Here is a 20,328-nt window from a genome sequence, read left to right as displayed (position 1 = left end):
GTCTTCCTTCTCTGTGAAGAATTCCAACAACCTGAAACCTTGCCTGTCTGCCCGCTCGCTGAAACCAAGATGCCACAGAAACACAGACCCCTTTACCTGCAACTTTTTTCTTTCCATAGAGTAATAAATCGTTTGGAACTTTCCTTTTTGTTTCCAGTCTGCTTCTTGGGTCACAATGCTATCCCGGCTGCACTTTCAACTAACCACACATTCTCCTAGCCTGGCGACGCCATCCTACGTACTTCCGCCCAAAGATTTTGGCTCCGCACATAGTCTGGCCAAATCCCCCTACCTCGGTTCGCTCAGTGTTTTGCCAATCAGCAAACAGTTGCGAGTGGTGACGCAGAACTCACGCGCGGAGTCCATATTAGTCCATATGATTGTAGTTCAACCGCAGCGGAAATAAACATGGCGACGGAAGAACGCCAGAAGCTATCCATGAAGTTGTCTCAACTCTGGAGAGCATTACACAATTAAAACAAGAGCAAGAGGAATGCCTCGTCAATTTTGTTAGTGGCAAGGATGTCGTAGCTCTCCTTCCAACTGGCTTTGGGAAAAGTTTGATTTATCAAATGGTACCGGTATAATGAAAGCGGATGTGGGAAGCGTGATTCGCGAGCTAGAGCCTCGCGAGAGTAAGCATGAACCTCGGCACATAACCAACGTCATTTCTAAACATTACTGATTGGTTAAGGGAACTCCAATGAATTTAAGTTGCTGAGTAAGGTCCCACCCTCCATGGAAACGGATTCCTCTTGGGTTTTTCCAGACTGTTTGACGGAGTCAACAGTCGGCTTTCGCCCAGGCTAACATTCTCCCACACCTTTCGTACATCTAAGGTGGTTGAACGGGCCTGCTATTTTCCACGACGCTGAAGTTGGCATCCGATTCGCCAGCCTCCGATTCATGAATTAAAGGGGTGGGCATAAAGGGCCATTTCACTGCATTTTTTTTGCATTTTGATCGACCAGTGTCGAAGATAATGTTGAACAGTTGTTTTACAGACATCTAAGATGGTGTTAATAAAGGGATGAAGAAGGTCCTGTCTGCACTCAGATGGGAGGTAAGATGACTATGATGGGAGTAGGAGAAGACAAGCAGGGTCTGAAATGATGGCACATGTTGGTGGAAAGATTAACGAGATGACAGCAATACATTTGTGATGCAGTTTCATCAAAGCATCCAATACAGAATCGGGCATATTAATGGTTGGACTATGGGATGTCTGATGCAGGCTGATAAAGGCTCTGGAAGCAGTCAGAAAAATGAGATGGATTGAATCAGTGGCAGAGGTTGACCATGGGCAGATGGAAGAAAGGTGAGACAAGTAGACAAGAGACTTAGTCAACAAGTGAAGAAGACTCTCGTAAGTAGTTAGTGACGTAAAATGCATGAACTTTTTCTTTTTCCTATGTAGTGAAAGACAGGAGATCCTCATGGAAATTTAAATTAACATGGAGAGGTGAGAACTTTTGTGAATTTTGGGACAAACAAAGGTTTCACAAATTCTACAGTGTGTTTGATATCATTTATATCATGTGATGAATGATTAAACCCATATTTAATTATTTTTCATACAGGTTCTAGTTTTGGATGGTCCAAATGAAAAGAAGAAAGAAAGCTCAGAGGAACTTTTTGAATTTTCAATGACCAAATAAAGTTTTCACAAATAAAAAAATGTGTTTTAAAGACTCTGTACCCTCTTTAGAATAATTCCAGATTTGAGCAGTCTAAGTAAAGTAGTTTCCATACAGGACCCAGTTCAGGATGATCAGAATGCGAAAAAGCAGTAAAATGGCCCTGTTCTGCCTTTTCACAAATCAGAAAAAGGTTTCACAAATCCAAAACAAGGTTTTAATGAATCTATAGCCTCTTTAGAATAATTCCATCCAGATTTGAGCAGTCTAACTAATGTAGTTTCCATACAGGACCCAGTTTATGGTGATCAGAATACCAAAAATGCAGTGAAATGGCCCTGTTCTGCATTTTCACAAATCAGAAAAAGGTTTCACAAATCCCAAACAAGATTTTAATGAATCTACAGCCTCTTTAGAATAATTCCATCCAGATTTTAGCAGTGTAGGTTGATCAAAATGCAAAAAATGCAGTGAAATGGCCGTTTATGCCCATCCCTTTAATTCGGGAATCGGATGCTGGCGAATCAGATGCCAACTTCAGCGTCGTCTATTTTCCAACAAGTGAAAATACAACCAACTGCTACCCAAAGCTAAATACAACACCTTTGAATACCATGCCATTTTGGTAACTGCACCGGTCAAAATCTTCATGATTGTCGTATATCGCCCACCAGGACAACTCGGTGACTTTCTAGATGAACTACACACCTTGCTCTCTTGCATCTCTGAGCTTGACTGTCCCATAATGGTCCTTGGTGATATGAATATCCACCTTTACAGTCCTAGCTCTTCAGATGTTCTGTCATTAATGCAATACAATGTAACTTCTCAAAAAGCCCACTATGGAGCTCCCCCTACAGGCTTGGAGGTAATGTACGGTTACACGGTCGTAAATACAACACCCTTTCGCTTTCACGTTTCACGTTTGTTGACGAACCGGCGAGGAGTCAGAAGGTGCAAGCTATGTCGACCGAGAAGGTAAGAGTAATCAAATGTACCTGGGAGCGTGAGAGGGGTCTATTTGTTTTTGCGGTAGGTGTGCCAGAAAGTAAGTTGAAGTACTTCCGCTCAGCTCCCGGGCCGGTCCAGCAAAGTTACATAGCGCAGATTTTCCAACTCAGACCCCCGAAGGGCATAGGAGACAGGCCAATCATAATATTAAAACTCATTCTAGCCGCACAATTTTTTTCAAGCTGTTATTTTAAGGTAGAAATGTTACATAGAATTGCTTTAATGCACTCGTTTGAGCTACAACTGGTCTGCAGTCCTCCGACTCACAAAGCTGGCAAAGAGCTAGACCTCATTTTTACAAGAAACTGTGCCACAGAGTGCCAACTCTGTCACACCTCTGCACTTTTCTGACCTTCTATTGCAATTAATAGACACTGAGGAGATTGTCTAAGGGTAACAGCCTAAATGACAGTTGAATCTTCTAAGATACCTAATCATAGGTTAAAGATGTTGATTACCTTGATATTACAAAATTATATCTCTGTGGTTAAGTCAAATTTTCAAACAGCATTTCCCGAACCCTCCAGTAGAGGACATCACATGACCAGATTCTCTCCTTTGACAAGTAGAGAAACTGCTCTTAGCTGATAAACACCCTTTGATACATATGGAACTGATTTTGATAATAGGAATTTTGCTTTTTATTTGATTGCCATCTTTTTAATTTCTTTTTGTTGATTTTTCAAAAATATTTCTCACTCTTTGTTCAATTTATGTTAAAAAATAAAGGTGTTAAAAACATGCATCATTTTGTTTAATTTGTCAAAGCAGAGTTTTTATTAGTCTCATCATTGAAAATAAAGATAGAGGTAGATTGCACTGAGGACACAACTAGTTGTGGAAAGGCTGATACTGGCTATTTATTTTCTGTATTTCAATCAAAGTAATGATACTGTTTTTAAGGATCGTATTACTTCGAGCCTTCGCTGTTAGGAGAACATAAAGGTCCTTCAACCTACTTGTGAACATCTTGCAATTTTATTCTTCAGCAAAAGGAAACATGCAATTCCATTTAATTCGCATTACTGTATATCACCCAACTAATGTGCTGAAACATCTGTATAGAGTAAACACTAAAAGGCCAACAATTACCTGCTCCCTCTCCTGATTTGGTGGTCACAGAGAATCTGATGAGATTAGGCTGATCAACTCATCTATGATAACTTTTGTTACATTTGGGTTCTGTTCCTAAGAGTCATACAAAAGAAATCAAAGACATTAGTGGACTGCACCAGCGACACAGGATCTCACAACTTTAATTTCAAAAGGAAAGATTAAAATAAAGGTTGACACAAATTTATTGTACAAATAATCCTAGTGTCGTACAAGGAATTAACATACACAGCTCCAACATTAAATTTCCTCCATCAACTTTATGTGTGGCAATATCTTCCACTACACACTTGTTGCAGTCTGCATGCATATTCAGTGATTCCACTTTCTTATAAACTGTTCAGCTCACTCTGAGATAGCAGTTTTACATTAAGAATTTATTGGTAATTGAAAAGTTTGTCAGTCTAATAAGCCTATAAAGCTTAGTGGTATTCCTGTTTCAAATTAAACTATTTTATCCTGGAGCTGCTGGGATTGGTCTGGCCTTATTTGCTATAAAAACACAACTTTTTTTAAGCTGTCATCTACAGCAGTAACATAGAACTAAGACAGAAACTAGTCAGGACTGTAAGTTGCTGCTTCCTCCCATTGTTATCCTTTTTTGGTGGTTGAACAGTCTGGTTCACTTCCACTCCAACAAGAAACAAATCAAAAAGAAATTAATAGAAATGGATGATAACTCATACAAAATACCAGTGCTCTCTGGCTTATGGTTAAATAAGAGGCAAGAGTCAACACAAACACATTTCAGCAATAAGCCTTCATCAGAAATGTACTCAAAAAGGAAAAGATGTGGAAATATAGAGGGAGTGGATAGCATAGGGTTCCCTGTTGGAATCTCAGCTCGGAGCTTTCTGTGAGGAGTTTACATGTTCTCCCTTTGCATTCGTGGGTTCTCTCCAGATGCCACGCCTTCTTTCCACTGTTTCAAAACATGCATATTATGCTGTTTTGTGACTAAAGCGAGTGTGGTGTTACGACTTGTGTTTTTTTATTTGTTAAACTTTATGCAAATTATGGTGTGCAGGTGCCAAGCTCCGATTGACAAGCACTTTAAGAACCCGTACAGGATTGGCTACCTGGAAGTGGACTTCGTATTAAAGACCTGGGATGACGACGACAAGGGGACTCATCTCCCTCTCCTCCCAACCAGCCACACACACACAAGTCTTTTGTATCTTGGAGTCTGTAGGGATGGGCTGCCATATTATTTTCTTGAGTTTTCTCCTCTTTTATTAGTCTAGGAAGGTAAGTGGTTGTCTTTTGTTTTGAAGTTGTTTTGTTTAGGTCAGTTCCCTCTTAAAGATAGTTGTTTGTTGTTTTGGTCTTGGCCCATCCTGAAGCCTACTAGTCATTATAGTCACAAAGTATGATGATGCGTGTCGATTATTGGGTTATTAATAAACTGAGCAGGGCCAGTATATTGTGCTGTATTCAGCATGTTTTATGTAAACAAATTACAACACAAAGAGGAGAGCATATATACATGAGGACAGTAAAATAAATGTGTAACAATTGACAATGTATGAAATGTCACACCCATGGACTCGTGTTTTTTAGTTTCATGTTTTAGGTTATGTTTTTGTGTCAGTTCATGTCTTAGTTTTCCCTGCACCCTGTTAATTACTTCACTCACTGCACCTGTTTATTCCCCTCAGCTGCACTCACTCCCCAATCACTCCCAGCCCTCTATTTAGTTTCCTGCCTCCCCTGTCAGTTTTGTCAGATCTTTGCCTCTGTTAGTGTTCATGACCTGTCTGTCCCAACCTACCTGGCTAAAGCTAAGTATTTATTTATTTATTCCATGCCATGCCATGAAAGTTCTTTGTTTGTTTTGTCCAGAGTTACGCTTTTTTGAATCCGGCTTTGCCGCGCCTTTTGTTTGTACTTTGTTTCTTTGTTTTAATAAATCAAGCCTTTGTTTTTTGAAATCCGCATCCGTGTCCACCCTTCCCTCCTGACCAAACCTGACATGAAATTTGCGCATTTAGTCTGTCGGCAGTTGTTTGCCATGCCGTTTTCCTTGCTTTTTTGATCGCAGCTGTATTACCATTTCTGGTGATGACACTTTTAAAATCCTCATACAGCTCCATAAGCATTATTTGTTCAGCTGCCGAAAAAATAACAGCGCTTGTCTTGCTCTCCTTTTCTGCCATCTCCGTTTTTCCACCATCCACTCGTCAGGGCTTCCTACGTTCCTCGTGCACTCGCACTTAGCCAGGCTATGTAAGCCTTACACTTAGCGAGGCTATGTAAGCCTCGCACTTAGCCAGGCTATGTAAGCCTCGCTTGGATTAGTCTCACTGATATGCAGCTAAACTGGCTTCATGGAACAACTTGAGGCTTAATTGGGAGATAGTGTTAGTTCAAGCGAGGCCTTCCCTCTCCAGCCTGGCTTTCTTTAGCTACTTTCGTGGAACACTCCTCAGGTGCCATTCATGAAGAGGAAGCAGACAGCTCATGCTTCAACCTGAATGGCTCAGAGCACTAAAGGGTGAACCTGGCTGTGGCTCAAACCCACATGGCTCAAAACAAAGCTGAAAGTAAAGCAATCGCAATAAAAGAAACTGAGGAAATGAGGAAAAAGAAAAAGGAAAACTCAAGGAAAAAAGATAAATAATTTACGTTTACATTCTGTGTATATTCCCTTATTCATTTTCCTATTCTTTTTTCTGACACTTATATCTTTCCATAACAGTCCTCCCAACTCGTCTGCTCACCTCTTCGATCATGGATCCAGCCTGAACCTTCACTGTGGATGTTTTCACTGATAGATTTGCACACATTTGGCCCCTCCATCAGAAATCAAGATAGTCTGTACTTTTGAAATACATGCTGTCATCTTTGACATTCTGAGGAGAAGGTGTATACATCCTAAAGATGGATAATTTTTCTGTCGTACTTTAAACACGATTAGCGCATTTTCTTTTTTCTTTTCATACATTTTTGGAGATTTATATAGACGAGCACCACGCAAAAATTTAGGCATCCTAACACTGCATGAAAAGTGGGATTTTCGTCAGTATGCGGCACTGTAGATTGTCGTGAAATTTCAGGTTTACGGCTGTTTACGGCAATTTGCAGGCAATGCAGAAAACTGCCGTGAATTGCCGGAAATTGACGTGGGCCTGGCTTGGCAGTCATCCCCCTATGACCCCCCTGCTCCTTATTCTAGGGGAGGCTATACAAATGCAAATCAGGGTTGCAGGGGGAGTTTTATCCCAGGTGAGATTTTTCTAAAAGGTAAAATCTCTGGTACAAATAGATCAGGCTAAAGGCTCGTGTATACTTCGCAGCAGTGTGTCGCAGTGAGCTTGTCGCAGACACGACGCAGTTATTTTTGATTTATGCCTTGAAGCGCTGTCTGCGCTATGTTAATCCCACGCCACAACGCAAGAGGGACAATCACGAACAAGCTAGGATTGTGGGTGTTACGGTTACGGAGGTCATTCAACAACAATGGCGACTGGACGAATGCGCACTTTGATTGAGATGCAGCTGATCGATCTAGAAATAGAAGAAATATTGCTACTACTGGAGCTGGCAGAGAGGCGAAAGAATCGTCACGGTTAGCACCATAGGGTTAGCACGGTTAGCGTCAGCCGGTTAGCAAACCGGAAATACGCATAGTGTAGAGCGGAGTTGACCAATTAGAGGCCTCCTTTCTCTCCTCCCTGCGGCGATGTCTGCGGCACTGTCTGCGGTGAGTTACAATTTTGAGGAGGTGCACCAGAGTGTCTGCGTAGGGGGCGGGGGCATGTCTGCGTTAACTGCGACACACACGCAGACGACCTGGTTTCCGACCATAAATCAGGCTTAAGATATAGCCTAATTATAGACTCTTACATTTTAGCTTGAATTGATTTATTTAATGAAAGTATGCTAGATTAACTACTGTGTATGTCATTAGCAATGGCAAATGTTATGTAAAAAAAGATACACAAAATCAGAATCAGAATTAGCTTTTTTGGCCAGGTTGGCGTGAACAAACAAGGAATTTGACTCTGGTTAATCTTTGCTCTCAAAGTACAACACTCAACAATAACATAAAAAAGAATAAAATACAGAACAGTAAGAATAGAATTAAGGCTACACGTAAGAATAAGACGCTATGGGTGGGAATGCAATTGCCTGGAGGGGGAGTGCAGCTGGGAATGTCTGCTTTCTTGTTGTCCCTGTCATCCTGGAGCTCAACCACTGTGCATAGTGGCATGACCACAGTGACCTTTTCTTTGGTCTTACTTAAATGCACAGTGGATGTATTAACATCCACAATGTTAATGAATGCTTTTGGATTTTCTCTCCCAAACTCCATTTTTGAAATAGCGCCTTCTGTGGTCATAATACTATGAGAGAGTTCATAGTTGCAATGTTCACAGAAGCGCCGAGGTCTTTCCTTCCGTCTTGGGACTTCCATCTTTCAACAAACAAGAGTTTCACAGGCATACCTTTTTTATATCACAGACGCGAGCCAGGGCGAGCTTGTCTCGCGAGTCCTTCCGTATAACAATAACCTCGCATGTGATTGGAGGAGCCCGACGAGCCTTCTACTCCTCATCACGTGAGAGGTCATGGCCACGGCTACTTGCACGACTAGCATATACACAAACATTATCGTACCTAGCTAGTTCTCAGACCTTCATCTCCAGTTCCTGTGGTTTTGCTGCCTTGTCTATACGCTAGTAAGGATTTTTGCTACAATGGCTGGACGGCGTCTCGCATTTAGCTCTCCCGCCTCAACTCCTCTGGTTGAACGCGACCAACTTCCAGCCAGTCCGCAGACCGACCACAAGAAACTGTTGGTTGCCATCAGCGGACTGTCTCGTCAGTTGAGTCGGGTTGCTACTGGCATGAACGAGCAGTTCAGTGCCGTTAACTCCAGGTTGCTGTCCAGAGGCTAACTCCAAGAAAAGAAGACGGGTGCACAATCCTAAGATTGCGGTAAGAATATGTTTGATGACTGCTAGCTAAGCTAAACGTACTATAAAACCACGCCTTTGTTGGTAGCCCAAGCTAAAAGTAGCCTAGTAGCCTTGCAAAAGAACAACAGAAGCAGTGTAAGTTTCTTTATTAAAGTGTATTTTTTGTCTTGTAATTTACAGGAAGCCGTACGCCGACTTCACAACTCGGAGACCAATACTAGGCGCTACGATCCGGAGCAAGGGTAAGATTTAAATAATATGCTTTCATTCTTCTGTATAAGGAAATGGACACGTTAATAGATACCGATCTTAACTGTATAATTTGTTTTCACAGGCTAAACTCTCCTAACAACGAGGCCGTCACCTCTTTTTTGCTAGGAGCTATGTCCACAAGTCCAAATTTACACGATGCTGATAATGACGAAATTGTGTGTAAGTAGCTTTTTTTTTTTTTTTTTACTGGTTCTCCTTCCTTGCTTGATGTTACTGTGACTTACGTTTGATTTTTATTCATTCCACTCTCATTTAATTGTTTTCCAGCGGCCTGTAAGACGTACTTTGAAAGCATACGCCGGAGTTTCCGATATAACCAGCCAGGACTTGCAGAGCAGGCGGAAGCTGTGAAGATTTCAGCTCAGAGTAGGTCGAGAAGAAAGAGAGTAAAACTTTTTTGTTGACTATTTTTCAGATGCATTGATAGATGTGTTGTGTCCATACGCAGTGCATAGCACAGTGCTGATTGCCTTTATTTATTTGTTTTTTACAGCTGTTGGAAGCGAGACAGAGTGTGCTAGTAGCGGCCGAGGAGGAACTCTGGAAGTCCGCTACAGTAGACCTGATGTCCGACGAGGAACACGGCACTGTTGGCGGATAGTTCGTTCTCCCTCCTTCCGTAGCCAGGACCTCTCCAAACTCTGTACTACAGCCTGGTTTATAGTCGGTAACGCAAGACGCAACTCAAGACACAACGCAAGCCGCAACGCAAGACGCAATGCAAGCCCTTGCGCGGTTGCAAGCCCCCCCTTGCGTGCTTGCGTGTCACCTCAATTTTCTAAACTTCACGCAAGACGCATGCAGAGCTATAGAGTAGCCACTCTGGACGCGAGCACAAGCCACTATCGACATCACATCCGGCGGCGTGTTCATCTTCCGGTTTCATCCCCTAATAAAAGACCGCTGTTTTCAAACGCCAAGGTAGAAAGCGAAGAAGAAGAAGAAGAAGAAGCATGAATCCCATAGACATAATATATATAATATATTTTGTCTATGATGAATCCACTCGAAGAGAGACTTGCTGAAGAGGTCCCAGCGGTGAATTTTCTTTCATTGTAGTAGGCTTGTCATTGAAAAAACCCGCTACTCCACCTACTGTCCTGGCGGTGAATCGCCACGCAGCACACGCAAGCGCCAGCAAAGCTAAATGAAGCATAAACGTCTCGAGCCACACAAGCGCAAGACGCAAGTGCAAGGGCAGTTAAAAGAAGTATAACTCAGCCTTACGTTGCAGTTGCGATTGGAGGGGACTCCGAAGTACTGAGCGACCCACCATAAGCGTCTGCAACATGGCCAGCCCTCGCGCAGAACGCCGCCTTCTGCTCCGAGGCTGCAGAGCGGCAGTTAACACAGTTGTAGCCAGGATTTTGGGTACTCTTTTTTTGACTCTTTGTCAGCTACCCATACATGTTGTGTGGGCAGATCTGTGTGTGTGTGTTTTTTTTTTTTTTTTTTTTTTTTTGTTAAATAAAGCTCTTTCTTTGCATAAACGTGTTTCTGGTAAATGTTCCTTGCCTCAATAAATTCAATCATGTCGTGTAGTAGCCTACATAAGAGAACAATGATATACAGCATAATATAAATTAAATAATAAATATATAATAATAATATAATAAATATATATATTATATAGTGGTGGGCATAGATTATTCTTTTTAATCTAGATTAATCTCACTGAAATATTGAAATTAATCTAGATTAATCTAGATTAAAATGGCTCATTCAGGGGTCCGGCAATCCGCAGGGTTCGCGGAAACAGACGTGTAAACTTTGGTTCCTATCCAAACAATAGTCGTTTAATCCTGAGACTGTTGCAATTGCCGTGTCGAGTGCTTCAATACAATAGTGTAGTAACCCCACGCATACCTTTCACACTGCAATTAAGTTTTATTTCTGATTTATTTCTAGTTTCTTTTTCACAGCTGCCTCTGCTATTCCTGCTCTTCTCAGGTGTACCTAATGTAGTTTTACATAATTTGTAACGTGATGTATATCTTGAAAAACAAATTGTAAATAACAACACGTTTATTCGTGTCCCTGCCCTCACTTTCCTCATGTTTTTTTCCGCGGGGGTGCTGCACAGCCGCGGGGCCTTTAAGAATTTAACATTCTAAATGTGACGTCACGAGCTACCAAAGCTACCAAAGCAAATTCTCAAGCGAAGCTTCTCCAGCGAGGTCGCTCTTGGTGTACACGCAGCAGGCAGACCAGCTTATTCACATGCATGGCTCCAGCAGTTTCTCTAGCTTCGCCAACTTCTCATATTCAGCACTTGTTGGGAGGGCCAGGTGGTGCTGCTGTTGCGTTATGTGGAGTGCGTCTCTGTTGCGCCACACGCGCTTGATCATCTCAAGGGTGGAATTCCACCGTGTTGGAACATCTTGCACGAGCGGCTCCTGAACTTGCCCAAGGGAGGTTTGCTGGACTTTAAGCTCGTCTGCGTTGGCTGGACTGTGTTTGATATGTCCCACCATTTGTCGACACTTGGCAAGTGCAGCATCAAAAACCCCTTCTCGCAATGACATTACAATCGCTCTCTGTACAACATGTGCAACACACGGCAGATGCTCGAAGGGCAGTATCCTCCCTGCGGCCACCATATTAGGAGCGCTGTCTGTTCCAACAGAGCAGATTTTGTCAACTATCCCCCACAGATTAGCAACCTCCATAAACTGCCTAGTACAGGCTTCTGCAAAGTGGCGTTCTTCTGTTTTCATCACACCTAACGGCAGACAAAGTACATCAGCCCACACCCGAGCTAAAATATCAAGGTAAAAGTCATCACAGTTTGCTTACCTATTTTGACCCAGTTCCCAACCCAACTTTGAGAATAGATTAACGGCGATATTTTTTATATCGCCCGATAAGACTCTCAAATTATCGCAGCTTGTTAACGCCGATAACGGCCCACGACTAATATTATAATAATAAATATAATTTATTATTGGGGTTTACATTTATGAGCCTGCCTACTGGTAGCTCTGCCAACCAATCACGAGTGATTTTACTTGTTTGAAAAGTAGTGGTTTCATCCAATCCTGAGTAAGGACATTCAGCGCCAGGCGCGCGGTTTCTGCATTCATATGCTAATTAGAGCCGTGAGCATGGTTCGTTCCCGACAATTTGTGGCACCGACAAACGCCACGTTCGCAGCCTGTAAATTGTCGTTAACTGCCGAAAATTAGGGAGATTTTCGGGCGTTTACGGGGACAAAAATCCCACTTTTCATGCAGTGTAAAGGCTTGAGTTCCCTATTAATGACCTTGTTAGGGATTTGTCTTGTTGATAGTCATCCTTTAGAAAAGCAAGGTATGCTTAACTTTGACTTCTGAAACCTTTTCCCAACATTCAGCTGTCATTAGGTCCCCTAAGCTGCCAACTAAAATTCAAATTAACTGATGCCCACAGAGTAGGCGAGGACTGCATAAAGATTTTATTTTCAGGTCATTGTATTATTTAAATCATATTTTTCTTAAGAAATGGTAATCATAAGTAATGATGGGGGTGATAATGAAAAGAAAACTTTCTTTTCCACCAAGGGTTCTGCTTGTACAGGTTAGTATAAAGAAAAAAACTGTCACGCCATGGGACTCATGTCTTACGTTTTATGTTTTAGGTTACGTTTTGGTGTTCAGTTTATGTCCAGGTTTTGCTTTTCAGTCGTGTCATTGTTTTTCCCCTTCACTTAGGTCATTAGTTTCATTCACGTCACCTGCACTCATTTTCATCAGCTGCACTCATCAGATACCCACAGTACTTAAGTTCCCTGTTTGCTTTCAGTTATCGTGAAATCCTTGCACCATCCGAATGCACCTTCATGCCACGTCTTGTATATCTGAAGTTAAGTATTTATCCACGCCATGCAAAGTTGTTTGTTTGCTCATAGTCTTGTTAATACTATTTTGGTTTTAGTCACAGTTTAGATTTTGAATCCGGCTCCGCCGCGCTTTTTGTTTACCGTTTTTTTTTTTCAAGTCTGCATCCGCGTCTTACCTCACCACCCTTACTGACAGAAGGATCTCAATCCCCCCGTCGTCGGAAGTCCAGCCGGACGGTCTCCGGCTCCTCCTCCTGCCACGTCGTCGGATGTCCGACCACCTGCCGGACAGTCTCCGGCTTCTTTTCCTGCCACGTCATCAGAGGTTTGGGTGCCAACCAGACCACCGCCTCCTGCCGCCACGTCGTCTGAGGTCTGCGTGCCAACCAGACCACCGCCTCCTGCCGCCACGTCGACGGATGTCTGGCCGCCTGCCAGACCACCGACTCCTGCTGCCACGTGGTCGGAGGTCTGCGTGCCAGCCAGACCACCGCCTTCTGCCGCCACGCCATCGGAAGTCTGGGTGCCCGCCAGACCACCGCCTCCTGCTGCCCGAAGCAGGTACTCTAGCTGCATGCCTGGTTGGCCACTGCAGCCACGCCGCCGGATGTCTGGTCCCCCGTCGGACCGGTTTCGAGCCCCTCCCTCCAACCCTCAGACTTTTTGGGTCGTCTGGGATCCGTCCCTTGAGGGGGGGGGCTCTGTCACGCCATGGGACTAATGTCTTAAGTTTTATGTTTTAGGTTACGTTTTGGTGTTCAGTTTATGTCCAGGTTTTGGTTTTCAGTTGTGTCATTGTTTTTCCCCCTCACTTAGGTCATTAGTTTCATTCACGTCACCTGCACTCATTTTCATCAGCTGCACTCATCAGTTACCCACAGTACTTAAGTTCCCTGTTTGCTTTCAGTTATCGTGAAATCCTTGCACCATCCAAATGCACCTTCATGCCACGTCTTGTATATCTGAAGTTAAGTATTTATCCACGCCATGCCAAGTTGTTTGTTTGCTCATAGTCTTTTTAATGTTATTTTGTTTTAGTCACAGTTTAGGTTTTGAATCCGGCTCAGCCGCGCTTTTTGTTTACCATTTTTTTGTGAATAAACTCCCAGTTTGCTTTCATCTTCAAGTCTGCATCCGCGTCCTACCTCACCACCCTTACTGACAAAAACAAATGATCTATTCTGACTCAAAAAAACCTTGAGGAAGATTACGCAGACTTTGTGAGAGGTGGTGCACAATTTCCTGCACAAATATGGCTAGCGTGAAAGACTCAACACTATTGAAAACTCTATTTATCTATTTTCAACACGAAATACTATATACTTTAATATAACCCTGCCTTATGCATTTTGTCAAACTTGTTATGCAAGAAAAATGTTTGATCTTTGTGTGGGCTTGTGTTGCTGCCAGGGCCTGGATGATGAAATGACATTTTCAATGAGTTTTGAAAAAAATCATTCATCTCTATGAATCTTCATTATTCAATTCATTTTTATTTATATAGCGCCAAATACAACAAATGTCATCTCAAGGCACTTAGTAAGTCCAATTCAAGCCAATTGGAATTCAATTAATTAATAATAATCATAATTCATAAAATAATCCAATTCGTTCATATAGAGCCAATTCAAAAACAATTTCCTAGCTAAGAAAACCAACAGATTGCACTGAAAACTTTTTGTTTTTCGGTCCAATCTCCCGGCCTGAGCGTGCCTGAGGCGACTGTGGAGAGAAACGACTCCCTTTTAACAGGAAGAAACCTCTGGCAGAACCAGACTCAGGAAGGGTGGCCATCCGCCTCGACCAGCTGGGGTTTGAGAGGACAGAAAGGGGGGAGGGCGGCGGCGGCACTGTAACACCATTCAAAGGATATCTGTTGGAACAGGGAAACACGAGTTAATGACCACAATAATGTCACATATACATAAAGAGAGTAAAGTGAGGAAAGGTGTGACAGATGAGGCCCCCCAGCAGTCTAGGCCTATAGCAGCTTAACTATGGGATGTTTCAGGATTACCTGAGCCATCCCTATTCAAGGTAAACACAAGAAACTTGTGCTCACGAAAAAATAAATAAATAAATAAAGGACCAGACTCAGTGAGTAATTCCCTATACTCCCTATATAGATCTGCTCCTCACACCGCAACAACCATCTTTTTACAGCCACAAGCTACCTCAGCCTCTCACCAACTGCACACCAGTCACAGCGGGGTGGGGATGCAAACCCTGGTTCGGGTAGGGGGAGAAATAAAAGAGGTAAGATAAGCGGGAATGGGATTCAAACCCTGGTTCGGGTAGGGGGTAATGAAAGTATAGAGGGTGTCAGAGGTGGAGGCAGGACAAGACACACTAGCAGACACACTATCAGATTCAACAGACCTAACTATAAGCTTTATAAAAAAAGAAAGTTTTAAGCCTGGTCTTAAAAGTGGAAAGGGTGTCTGCTTCCCGGACATTTACTGGCAGCTTATTCCACAATAGAGGGGCCTGATAACTGAAGGCTCTGCCTCCCATTATACTTTTAGAAACTCTGGGAACCTCAAGTAAACCTGCAGTTTGGGAACGAAGTGCTCTGTTAGGAAAATATCTTACAATGAGATCTTTAAGATATGATGGAGCTCGGTCATTAAGAGCTTTATATGTAAGGAGAAGAATCTTAAATTCTATTCTGAATTTAACAGGGAGCCAATGAAGAGAAGCTAAAACTGGAGAAATATGATCTCTCCTGTTAGTTCTCATCAAAACTCTGGCTGCAGCATTTTGGATCAACTGAAGGCTTTTCAGAGAATATGTGGGACAGCCCAATAATAAAGAATTACAGTAGTCCAATCTTGAAGTACCAAATGCATGAATTAGTTTTTCTGCATCACTCTGAGACAAGATGTTCCTGATTTTAACAATATTACGAAGGTGAAAGAAGGCAGTCCTAGAAACCTGTTTTATATGCGAGTCAAATGATAAGTTCTGGTCAAAAATAGCTCCAAGGTTCCTCACTGTAGAACTAGAAGCCAAGGAAATACCATCTAGAGTAACTATATAGCTAGACAATTTCTCCCTGAAACGCTCAGGTCCAAAGATAACGACTTCAGTTTTGTCTGAATTTAGAAGCAGACAGTTCTGAGTCATCCAGGTCTTTATGTCTTTAAGACATACTTGTAGTCTGACCAACCTATTGGGTTCATCTGGTTTTATAGATAAGTACAGCTGAGTATCATCAGCATAGCAATGGAAATTTATGCCATGCTGTCTAATAATGTTACCTAATGGAAGCATGTATAAAGTGAAAAGAATCGGTCCAAGCACAGAACCCTGGGGAACTCCATGACTTACTCTGGTGTGTGAGGAAGATTCTTCATTTACAAGAACAAACTGAAATTTATCAGATAAATATGACTTAAACCAGCCTAATGCAGTTCCTTTAATCCCAATAACATGTTCAAGTCTGTGTAATAAGATACTGTAATCGACCGTATCAAATGCAGCACTGAGATCCAACAGGACAAGCACAGACACAAGTCCGCTATCAGAGGCTAAAGCTGGGCATACACTGTGCGATTTTTTCAATCGCGTGATTCAGCTGCTGCTCATACTGTACGAGTGAATCGCAAGGGATAAAACGTCACAGCTCACGATTCCTGTTCTCACACTGTACGACCCGATGGTCTGATGCGATCTGGCTGCTCACACTACACGACACGTCGGACTCGGTCGCCGGTCGCTGCCATGCTGTTCTGTTGTCTTTTTCTTCTTCTGTTGACAATTTTCTCTTCCGTGCCTATGTGCGCGCATGCGTAGTGTGACAGGATGAGGTCAATCGGCTCGTCCAGCTGCTTCAACTGTGCGAGAGCCTCACGAGGAGCGACCAGGATTTCAAACAAGTTTGATTTTCATCCGATCGATCGGGAGGTGGTCGGGAGGGCTTAATCGTTTGTCGTTACCCCATGTATACTACACGATGCGAGACGCACGATTGAGCCAAAACTCGGCCCGATCTCCAAAATAGTCGCACGAGTGAAAATCTTGTCGAAATCGGGCCAGAAATCGCACAGTGTATGCCCAGCTTAAGAGGAGATCATTGGTAACTTTCAGCAGTGCAGTTTCTGTGCTATGATGCACTCTGAATCCTGACTGAAACTCTTCAAACAGATTATTTCTGTGTAAGTGATCACAAAGCTGAGCTGCAACTATTTTTTCAAGAACTTTAGACATAAAAGGGAGATTGGATATAGGTCTATAATGAGCCAACACTTCTGAATCAAGAGTAGGTTTTTTAAGTAAAGGTTTAATTACAGCAACCTTAAAATTCTGAGGTACATATCCTGTCAACAAAGACAGATTGGTCAAATCCAATATGGAAGTGTCAATTAATGGGAAAACCTCCTTGAACAGTCTGGTTGGGATTGGGTCTAAAACACAAGTTGATGGTTTAGAAGAGACTATTGCTGTTGTTAGATCAGAGAGATCAACTGGGCAGAAGCCGTCTAAATACAAATCAGGTTCTAAAGATACTTCTAAAGCTGCTGTACTTGATGATACATCACTGATAATAGTGGGAGGAAAGGCAGCTTGGAGGATGCTTGTGATTGGGAGATGCAGGTAGATTTAGGAAATAAGCTTGCTATTCCCCAGGAAATAGCCTCTACAAATCTAAGGCCTGATATAGTCTTGTGGTCTAGGAGTAGAATGAGAGTCTATTTCATAGAGCTGATTTGTTCCTTGGGAGGAATTAGATAGATAGATAGAGATAGATAGATGGATACTTTATTAATCCCGAGGGAAATTTAAGGATCCAGTAGCTTATACAGAATACACTGATTACGAATCAGAATACAAAAAACAACACAAGTGCAACACAACACACAACCACAGACAACACAGCATACTAGCATCACAGATCACAGTTCACATACACAAAACAAGGAATGAACAAAAAATGTACCAGAAGAGGAGTGGGATGCTTGTGCTGAATGTGCAGATAGTGCAAAAACAAAGTGTGTCCATGATAAAGTGTGAGCAGTGCAAATGGGAGAGTGCATTAAGATAGTCTGTGCAAATGGCTAATATAGAAAGTAGAGGCGGGTGTGTTGGATGGTTCACACAGTGAAGTCCATCTCTCATCTCCTCTCCTTGCGTGTGGCGTTGAACAGCTGAATGGCCCTGGGGACAAAGGACTTCCTCAGCCTACCCGATGAGCATGCCAGTGACCGGAGTCTGTCACTGAAAATACTCCTCTGACTGTCCAAAGTTCTGTGCAGTGGGTGGTGAACATTGTCCAGAATGGTCAGCAGCCTGCTCAGTGTCCTTCTCTCCGCCACTGTGATGAGGCTGTCCAGCTCAGTGCCTGCGACAGCTCCTACCTTTCTCACCACCCTGTCCAGTCGCCCTGCGTCCCTCTTTTTTAATGCTGCCTCCCCAGCACACCACAGCGTAAAAGAGGACACTGGCAACAACAGACTGGTAGAACATGCACAGCAGTTTGTTGCAGACATTGAAGGACCTCAGTCTCCTCAGGAAGTAGAGCCGGCTCTGACCCTTCTTATAAATGGCGTCTGTGTTGGTTGACTAGTCCAGTTTGTTGTCTATGTGAACTCCTAAGTACTTGTAGGTGTTGACCACCTCCACACTGACCCCCTCAATGAGGACTGGTGACAGAGGAGGCTGGGACCTCCTGAAATCCACCACCATCTCTTTGGTTTTAGTGGTGTTCAGTTGGAGGTGGTTGTGTCTGCACCACTTCACAAAGTCATCCACCAGGCTCCTGTACTCATCCTCCTGCCCCTCCCTGATACACCCCACAATAGCAGTGTCATCAGAAAACTTTGGATGTGGCATGACTCTGTATTGTAGGAGAAGTCTGATGTGTACAGGGTGAACAGGCCTGGTGAGAGCACAGTCCCCTGTGGAGCACCAGTGCTGCAGACCACAGTGTCAGAGAGGCAGTCTTTTAACCTGACAAACTGTGGTCTCTCTGTCGAGTAGCCCGTGATCCAGGATACCAGGTGGGCATTCACATCCATCTGCACAAGCTTGTCTCTCAGTCTGAGGGGCTGGATGGTGTTGAAGGCACTGGAGAAATCACAGAACATGATTCTCGCAGCACCCTTTCTCTTGTCTAGATGAGAATGTGCCCTGTGCAGAAGGTAGATGATGGTGTCGTCCACGCCCACCTTCTCCTGATAGGCGAACTGCAGCAGGTCTAGTGCATGGCGAACCTGTGGTCTGAGAATGTGCAGTAGCAGTCTCTCCATGGTCTTTGTGATGTGGGAGGTTAGCGCGACGGGTCTGTAGTCGTTCATTACGCTGGGGTGTGGCTTCTTCGGAACGGGGATGAGGCAGGATGTTTTCCACAGCTTTGGGACCCTCCCCAGTTGTAGGCTCAGGTTGTAGATATGCTGCAGAGGCTCTCCCAGTTCAGCAGCACAGGCTTTCAGAAGTCTAGCACAGACTCCATCAGGGCCGGCTGCTTTCCTGGGGCGCAGTCTCTTCAGCTCTCCTGTGACCTGGCCTGCAGTGATGATTGGAGGTTGGTGGGGGCTGTTTGTGGTCCTCGGAGGGAGGGGTGTAGGTGTGGAGAGTGGCAACCTCCTGACTGCTGACGGGGGTGGTGCCTCATTGACTGTGGTCAGGGGGGGGAGGGGTGAGGATGTAGTGGTATCCAGAGTGCAGGTAACAGCAGCTGGTAGGGGAGGTGCTGGAGTAGGTGTTAGACAGGCATTGACACCCATGGCAGGGCTATCAAACCTGTTGAAGAACTGGTTGAGCTGGTTTGCTCTAACCACATCCCCCTCAACAGTGCTGCCGCTCTTCCTGCAGCCTGTGATGGTCTTCATACCATCCCAGACCTCCCTCATATTGTTCTCCTGCAGCTTCTGCTCCAGCTTCTGTATGTCTCCTTAGCCTCTTTCAGCCTCTCCTTAGCCTCTTTCAGCCTGCTCTTGAGCTCTCCCTGTACGCGCTTCAGCTCCGTCTGGTCCCCCTTTTAAAATGCCATCTTCTTCAGGTTCAGAAGGTGTTTGACATCGCAGGTGATCCAGGGCTTGTTGTTTGTGAAGCAGCGTACTGTTCTAGTGGGAGCGACAATGTCCATACAGACGTTAAGGTAGTCAGTAGTGCAGTGTGTGATCCCTTCAATGTCCTCCCCAAAAGAGTCTTGCAGCACGCTCCAGTCAGTCTGCTCAAAGCAGTCCCTGAGGGCCTCTTCTGCCTCAGGAGATCAGCTCCTGAATGAGCGTGTGGTGGACGGTTGTCCGCGCACTTTTGGAGTGTATTTAGGTTGAAGGAAAACCAGGTTGTGATCAGATTTCCCCACTGGAGGGAGTGGTGTGGCTCTGTATGCATCCTTCACGTTAGCATACAAAAGGTCAATAGTCCTGTCTTTCCTCGTTGGGCAAGACACATACTGGTGAAAAGCAGGCAGGTTGAGTCCAGTGTGACATGATTAAAGTCACCAGAAATAGCGATAAAGGCATCGGGGTGTTGGGTTTGGAGCCTAGCGATCGCGGAGTGGACGACTTCAGCAGAAGCTCGTGGACGAATGTACGTAAACACAAGCAAC

Source organism: Odontesthes bonariensis, chromosome 14, assembly GCF_027942865.1.
Source record: "Odontesthes bonariensis isolate fOdoBon6 chromosome 14, fOdoBon6.hap1, whole genome shotgun sequence".
Taxonomy (NCBI): Eukaryota; Metazoa; Chordata; class Actinopteri; order Atheriniformes; family Atherinopsidae; genus Odontesthes; species Odontesthes bonariensis.
Note: the sequence above shows the minus strand (reverse complement) of the source record.